Source organism: Schistocerca americana, chromosome X (assembly GCF_021461395.2).
Source record: "Schistocerca americana isolate TAMUIC-IGC-003095 chromosome X, iqSchAmer2.1, whole genome shotgun sequence".
Lineage (NCBI taxonomy): Eukaryota > Metazoa > Arthropoda > Insecta > Orthoptera > Acrididae > Schistocerca > Schistocerca americana.
In genome coordinates, this window is record NC_060130.1 from 770,473,387 (window position 1) to 770,482,802 (window position 9,416).

Sequence of the window (9,416 nt, forward strand, 5' to 3'; positions counted from 1 at the left end):
ATTGTTTGAATCCTGTCTCCAAGATAGAACTTAAGTTGTGGAACTCACCTTAAAATAAGTAAAAATAAAGCATCACATGCTAAGAAAGTGGAAGAAGGTGTCCTGCAGGTTAGAGTTCTTGGCCCACTATTTTTCTTGATCTATATAATGACATTAAAATCCCAAACAGTTCATCCAAAATTATGTTATTTGGAGATGACACAAACAAAATTATAAGTGATGACAGAAAATCTTTATTCACTACAACTGAAAAAGTTCTGAATGGTGTGCAACAGTGGTTTAATGCTAATAAGTTAGCACTTAATTTAAACAAAAAAAAATTGCATGCCAGTATAGTAAAGTAAATGAAAAGGATGACCATTTATTATTGGGTGACCAGGAACACAGAAAGTACAGTCTACAAAAATTTTGGTCATGTATACTGATCATGACTTGAGCTGGAAAGACCATGTCATATGCATATCCTCAAAACTCAGTTCTGCTCGTTTTGCACTAAGAATAATTCCTCTTGTAGCACAGATTTTGCAAGATAGTGCATTTTTCTTATATCTGCTCTATTGTATCTTACGGAATAATGTTCTGGGATGTAAAAAAATCTCATTTGAGAAACATTTTTAAATTACAGAAAAGAGCCATTAGAATTATTACACACAGCTCTCCACAAACACACTGCAGGCCCTCATTCATGCAGTTAAAAACACATACAGCACCATATTTGTATGTATTCAAAAGAGTACTATGCACAAGAACACACTTGAGTAGTTTACATATAAATTCAGATTTCCAAAATGATGATATATGTACCAGTAAGAATCTGCAGTAGAAACAGCAATAAAAACAAAAAACTCAAAAACATTTGAGTTTTTATGGAATAAAGCTGTATATTGCTCTGCCAATTTGCATCAAGGGAATCATAGAGGAGGGACAATTTAAGTCTGAAATTAGAAAGTTAAGTGTTAAATAAATGTCTTTATAACATGGAGGGATATTTTGTATCCCTAAATCACCAACAAACACTTGTATTTTCTTCATTATCAGTACAATCATGCTGTTCTCATTGTAAATTTTATATTTCGTTTGTTTACTCTTTTGACTGTAAATGATGTGATAAATGTGTGTTCTTGAAGTGTACTATATGTATGTCGAATCCTTATTTACTTGTTCAGAGAGGATGTTTAACTCCACTGCATTAGTTCATTGTGTCATTTTTAAAACATTGTAAAATAATAATTTTATATTTTGTTGTATTAATTTGAAGAATTGTGACAGTTCCCATATCACACAAGTGTTGCAAAGTATGCTAATAAACTAAACTGAAAACTAAAAAAATTACATAAAGCTCCAAATCGGTCAAAGCTGTCTGTAAAAAATATTCTAAGTGACTCACAATATGGCTCCAAGTCCAGCCTGTCAACAGTAGAAGCAGTTGACAGTATTGTTTCACTTACACTACCGTCATTAGAATCTAGAGAATGTTTTAATGCTATGCTTGCGGATCTCAGTAAGGCATTTGACTCTATCAGTCATAGAATTCCATTAGAAACACTACTGTTACATTTTTAGAGGCTCAGAACTCTATCTGATCAGATCCTTCCTGGGTGACAGTAAACAAATTATGCAGTTCAATAATTTGAAGTTAAATGTCTTGAATATAAAGCAGGGAGTGCCACAAGGTACTGTGTTTGGACATTTACTCTTCATAATACATGTAAATCACTTGCCTTGTATTATGTTGTGTAAATCCATACCCTAGCACTTTTGTTACAGCTCGAAAAGATTTGGAAGCCAAAAAGATCAGATTGATATCAGTCGCTAGATTTAAGAAAGCTCAGGATAATTACAGACACATGGGGGTTAAAATATTTAACTTGTTGCAGGCACATACTGTGTCACTGAGAATGTTTAGAAACACCACACTGAAATGGCTTAGAGAAAAAGCATTTTGCACAATCAAAGGGCTCAAAATATGCCCTAAAGATGATCTTAAGTACTAATTATAATTTCACTTACAATAAAGGAGATATACCCGAGGGGGAACCTGTTCCCCTACCGGGCGCGTCCCCAGGTGGCGGATAGGGGAAAGCTCTACAGATATGTAGGGTAGGTGGGAAATAAAATACCACCCGTGGACCAACACAGGACCAGAAATCCAAAGGCGACTGTCTCACATTGGGCGGTCTTTGGTCAGCGTCTGTTCCCCAGGTTAGGGGCGGCTGGGAAAAACCTCCAGGGCTAACAACCATGGTTGTAAATTTGTGGCTCGAAGAGTCACCCCTTACATAATACTATCAATCATGGAAGAGTGTAATGTGAAACAAATTACCCCAGGTGGACAATCCACCGCACCAAGGTGCGCAAGCAGACTATCGGATTCTGGGGAGTCTGCAGCATTGCACAGAGATGAATCGGGACATGATAAGACATCAAGCAAATTGAAATGTAAAAAAACAAGTTACATAGCTACTTTCAATGTAAACTCTCCTTTAAAAACAGGAAAATTAAAACATCTTACAGATACCCTCAAACATCATAGAATACTCATAACATCACTACAAGAAACTCGATACATAGATGAAAACAATTTTGATTCCGGAGGTTTCAGAATATACAAAGGAAAGGTAGGCAAAAGAATAATGAAAAACACACCCCACCTCGGAACGGGCTTTATAATAGATAAAAGTATTTTAGACTCCATTATCAGCTTTCAATCACAATCGGAAAGACTCTCCACACTCACTTTTAAATCTGCTAATAGAGTATACACAATTGTGAATGCACATGCCCCCATAAATGAAGACAATAGGAAAAATAAGGAAAAGGTGGAACGTTTTTGGGAACAACTAGATGACGTGGTGTAAAAGATCCCAGACAAACACAACATCATACTTACGGGGGACTTCAATGCTCAAGTAGGAAAAGAGAAGAAATACAAAAATATTGTTGGAAACTACCCAGCGCACAATAGAACTAACCAAAATGGAGTCAGATTAGTAGAACTCTGCCAAGCGCATGGCTTGATCCTGAAATCCACAGCCTTTAAGAGACTACCCAGAAAACAGAAGACATGGACCTCACCAAACCCACACTTGGGTGAATTTCAACTTGATCATGTGGCGATAAAATGGAAACACCATACAGAAATACAAAATGTCAAAGTACTCAGAGGAGCAAACTTGGATTCTGATCACTATCTTTCTAAAATAAAACTCAAAATTATCCCCAAAAGGAAAGATAGAAACAGTAAACCCAAAAGCAGAAGATACGATCCAGAAAAGATAATGAATTCGAAGGAGTTTCCCCTCGCGACTCAAGATATAAGGAACCAAAATTGGGATCAAATGAAGGAAAGCCTACTAACCAAAGCTGAACAAATAGCACCTATAACCAAAATCAAAAAACACGCATGGTGGACAGAGGAATGTGACAAACTTATTGAGCAAAGAAAGAAAGCATGGCAACAGATGCAATCTCAGAAAAATGAATATAATAGGCAAAATTTCCTGAGTGTAAGAAAACTAGTGAGTAAAAACCTCAAAAGAATTAAAAAAGCACAAGAAGATCAACTCCTTTTGCAGATCAACGAAGACTTCAACAAAAACAAGACTAGGAGCTTTTACAGAACTTTTAAACAAAAAATAACCAAGTACAGCCCACCGACACTCCAATTACAAGATAAAAATGGTAATATTGCACACAACAACAGGGATAATTGCAAAATTTTGAGGGAATATTTCAGAAACCTTCTCAACTGTAAAGAACCAATTGAAAAAATGGATTTCAGCAACTCAAGTTCAACAAGTCCTAACTCAGAACCACCCACCGTCGAGGAACTACAATCAATCATTTTGAATCTCAAAAACTATATGGCTTCGGGAGAGAACCAAATTACAGCTGAACTGTGGGAAAATGTCAATAGAAATGCCATAGAATCTCTCCAAAACATATTTGAAGAAATATGGAAAACAGAAAGAATTCCGGATGAATGGAAGATGGCCCTCATTCACCCAATTCATAAGAGGGGATCCAGAACAGACCCCCAACAATTACAGAGGGATTTCGCTCCTTGACGTAACATACAAAATACTGTCTAAAGTCCTTTTGAACAGAGCAGAACCCCAGCTAGATTGTCAACTTGGAGAATACCAGGCAGGCTTCAGAAAGGGAAGATCCTGCCCAGAACAAATTCTAAACCTCAAAAATCTTATGGCCTACCAAAAATCGAGAGCAAAAGCGTATGTCATCACATTCATTGACTTTCAAAAGGCGTACGACTCCATAGACAGGGAATCTCTAATCTCCATATTAAAAGAATTGAACCTAGACAATAAAACTACAAACCTAATTAGAGAAACCATCACCAACACATACTCCAAAATTAAATTTATGGGAGAACTCTCAGACCTATTTGAGATAAAAACTGGAGTGCGACAAGGTGATGGACTCTCTCCATTGTTATTTAACTGTGCCCTAGAAAAAATAGTAAGAGAATGGAACAAGAAAATCAACAGTGGAATCCGACTAGGAACAAAAAACAAAGGCATCAAGGTTAATTGCCTAGCATTTGCAGATGATATGGCCCTACTAGCTGAAACATGGGAAGAAGCCAAAGAACAGATCCTCGAATTACAGAAACAAGCAGAGAAAATAGGCCTTAAAATTTCTTTTGAAAAAACCAAAATAATCACAAATATAAAAAAGCCAATGAAATATCTTAAAGTAGGAGACCAAAAGATCGAAATTGTTAAAGAATTCAAATATCTTGGTGAATGGATTAGCTGGAACGCCCTTGAGAAAAAAGCAATAGAATTAAGAAGAAACAAAGTTGAACTAGCCTTTCAGCTTACTAAAAATACTTATAATAAAAAGTCCCTCTCATGGAATTCAAAAATAAAACATTACAACACTGTCATTAAACCAGAAGCACTATATGCAGCTGAGACATTATCTATCACTAACCATGGCCCAATTGAAAGGCTAGAGATCAAAGAAAGAAAAATATTGAGAAAAATTTTAGGCCCCAAATTTCATAACGACAAACTAATTCATACCAAAAATGAAACACTCTACAAAACCACAGAAAAACTTTCGGATACAATGAGGAAAAGAAGAATTGAGTTTTATGGGCACATTCTCAGAATGAACCCAAATAGACTTACAAAAAGAATGTTTGACTACTTCAGGAATAAAAAATCCAAACCAAATTGGTTTATCCAAACAGAGAAAGACTTAAGAGAACTACACATCACAGAAAAAATGCTCACAGACAGGACCGCAAAAATGATAAGCAAAGACAGAAAAGAGGGATTCCAGCTCCAAAATAGAAAGAAAAGAACGATTGTCATCTCTGATGAGGAAAGAAAAGCAAGATCAGAAAGAATGAAGCAGTACTGGGTGAAAAGAAAGGCACAGAACACACAGAAGTGATTGATTCAACGTACCCCAAAGTTGGGTGAAACGAAGAAGAAGAAGAAGAAGAAGAAAGGAGATATAATTTCACTTAGACTAAACTTATATATTATGTTGAGTATATCATGCGTAGTATGATGGACAATTTTGTATCTTGACAGACAATAAGGATCTAAAATATTTGTTACACCACATATGTTATTTATGTAGGTGTGTGTGTGTGTGTGTACACAAAAGACTTTTTTTTACTGCCTAAAAATGCATAATAAATAAAAAAAGTATTAGTTAGTAATTTACATACCCTGTAGATAATTTAAAATCTTGTATCAGAATGGCGTGAAATGAGTGAGTTTATGGGATACTTATACATGATTATTGTTAACATTAATCAACACATTATTTTTTAGTCCTACTCATGCAACTACACTTTGAAAGAAGGCTTTTTTCAGGCTGTCAGTTTTTACATCTACATGTACATGATTACTCATCAATTCAAAATCAAGTGCCTAACACTTAACACATCTATACCAGTGGTCATATAATGTCGAGAGAGGTAGATTTTGTCAGCTGGGCTTGATGACTGTGACTCATGAATGGAGATAATTAGTACATTAATTTTACTATTTAGTGCTCGAATATTTTGATGCCGTAAAGATAGCCGATATTCCCCATTGACTGAGTTGAAATTGGGTGGTAATAAAATTTCTGCTGACTGCTAAAAGTTTTGAAACAACAGCTGTTTGTGCTGATGCAATATGCCAGAATTACACTGATCAGCCAGAACATTATGACCATTGACCTACCATCGACATGAACCCATCCAGGTGAAGGCAGCATCATCTGATGAATGAATGCTAGTCAGAAATATGCACGGTGCATGTAGTATCCGTGATTGTGCTGTCTATGTGTAGAATGGGGAAGGTGTGCGTTCTTCCAGAGATTGTCCGAGGGTAGATTGTTTTGGGCCAGAGGCTTGGCATGAGCATTTCAAAAACTGAAGGACTTGTCAGGTGTTTGAGGAGTGCTGTGGTGAGTGTCTTTAATGTGTGGTGAAACCACATCCAGACTTGTGGGTTTGGATAACTACTCCTCATTACAGATGTCAGAAGTCATAGGCTGGGGAGACTGGTCAAACAGGACAGGCAGTGAATTGTGGCAGCATTAACATCATACTTTAACGCTGTGCAGAGTACAAGTGTGTTTGAACACACAGTGCACCAAACACTCCTAATGATGGGCCTCTGCAGCCAATTACCCATGCATGTGCCATTGTTAATCACAACATTGGTAACTATGACTGCAATGGGCACATGACCATTGGTACTAAACATTGGAATAGTGACAGATTGTTGCATGGTCAGATGAATCCCAATACCTACTTCATCATGCTGATGGGAGGGTGTGAATTTGTAATCTTTTAGGGGAATAGCTCCTTGACACCTATACTATGGTACAGAGACAATCTGACGGCAGCTCCATTGTGCTCTGGGGAACAATCATGTGGGCATCCATGGGTCTAGCGGAGCTTGTACAAGGCACCATGATGCCCAAGGAGTATCACACACTGGTTGCAGCCCATGTAGACCCCTTCATGACAGCCATGTTTCCCAACAGTAGTGGCATTTTTCGACACAATAACGTGCCATTTCACAAGGCCAGGAATGTGATGTAGTGGTTCAAGGAACACAGGGACGAGTTCCAGTTAATGTGCTGCCTCCCAGCTCACCAGATCTGGACCCAGTCAAACACATCTGGGATGTGATTGAACGTAGCATCAGAGCTCATTGCCCCCCCCCCCCCCCTCCAGGAATTTGCAGGATTTAGGTGACTTGTGCCTGCAGATGTGGTGCCAGCTCCTTCCAGCGATCTATGAAGGCCTCACTGCTTCCATACCATGACATGTTGCTGCTGTTGTACATACCAAAAGTGGACGTACCAGATTTTTGTTAGGTGGTCATAATGTTCTGACTGATCAGTGTATGTTGTTTGGTTTCTTTCTCAATCTGAAGCTTTGTTTCAATCTTAACCTCTCTTAAAACTTGGTTTCTTGCTGTCCTCCCTACCCTTAAAATGCTGCCCTTTTTTTCTTTTTTAACCCTGTAGCCACTGACATTTTATCACTCATTTAGTATACCAAGAAGGGTAGGCAGTTAGGTGTACATATTGATGGAAACATAAAGTGGGAAAACCACATAGTACACCTGCTGAAATGTTTAGTTCAGCTACCTTTGCCATAAAAATAATTGCAAAATTTGGTGATACACAAGTTATTAAGTTAACATATTTTTATTCAATGGTGTCTTATGGGGTAATATTCTGTGGTAGCCCCTCACTTAGGCAAAAAGTGTTCATTGCACACAAGACATTATTTAGAATTATGTATAGGGTTTACAAACATACATCTTCCAGGTGTCTGTTCCAGCAGCTAGGAATATTACCCACAGCCTCCCAGCATATTTATTCACCTACAAAATTTTTTATCAACGGTCCATCTGTGTTTGAGAGTAACAAGATATCCACAAGTGCAACATTAAAAGGAAAATGATCTGCATTACCCTTTAAGGAATGTAACTGTGGTGAAGAAGGAGGTGAAATATGCAGCTTAAAAAATCCTCAGCAGTCTACCAATAGCAATAAAATGTATGGTGTAGGAGATTTTTTTTCATGCAAATGCAGATTAAAGATGTTTCTCACATTTCTTGAATAGAAATAATCAGTCATTTACACAGAAAAAACATGTCAATTGGCAGCATACAGTGACATTTATAATTTTTCATGTTTTTCTAAATGTGTGAGTAGCAGGGCAGTGATGATTCAGGCAAGAAAATTGAGGACATTGTGGGAGTAGTTGATTCCATTTCAAATATGTACATGTTTTGTAAGTGATTAACATTTTATATACATATTAAATACATTCTGCATAGGGCAAAATACCTTGTCAACACAACTAAATGTGATATATATACCACAGGTGAATTATTATTTTAATATTTGCATTCAACCTTGGTAGGCTCTGTCTATCAAGGCCACCACATCAGCTGCTTTTGGAAAGCTGTGGCTCTTGTGGTCCTGCATCACATCACAAATTTGACCAGCACAGTTCAACTCCCTAACCTGAAAGGAATTAGAAAACCCAGGAGCTCCTCTAACCAGAAGGTATCTACAGTTTACCTACATGCTAGACTGTGCGAATACCACCTCGTTTCCTGAAGAATCTGGAACAGGCATGCATAATCTCACATGTGATGTGTCATGCAGTAAATTTTGTCACTGAGTTACAGTTCTGACGGGTCGCTCACTGCTGTAGACCGATTGTCTTGTGTGTAAGCAGGCTTGAGATGCTCATCAGGTACAGTATCCCATTTACCACGCTTATCAATCACAAATGTTTTATCACTGTGGTCTATTACCTTAAAGGAGCCAGTATATTGTGGAGAGAGTAGTGATTTAACAGTGTCATCTCTCAGTCACACAAAATCATACCTGACTAAATCTGCATGGAAGAAAATGTGTCTGTCACAATGTCAGCCTGGATTCTTTGACAAGAGATGTTGCATGTGCTAGAGCAGTTTATGCAAGAATGCATTGGACTGCCCAATCAATAGCTCATGGTCAGGTGTGGAGGAGAAAATTCACTTAGGACTAATAACTGCTCGCCATAGATTTGCTGAACAGCCAAGCAACTGAATTCCCCTTTCAGGAAAATATGTAGCCCTAATAGTACTAAAGGCAGTATGTCCAATGAGACTTCCATACAGCAAGCCAATACCAACTCCAATGTGCAGTACATATGCTCTGCTATCCTGTTACTGGCAGGATGACAGCTTATGGTTTGAATATATTTGCAACTGCACATTCTCAGAGCTCTCTGAACAGTAGGCTCTCAAATTGCTACTCCTGTCTGTGGTAATGGCCTGGGTGAAAGAGACTGACACCTTTTGTACCTCTCTGCCATAGTCAGCAAAATTGAAATCCATTGGTCTGGGTGGTGCGACCTTACCCATCTTGTC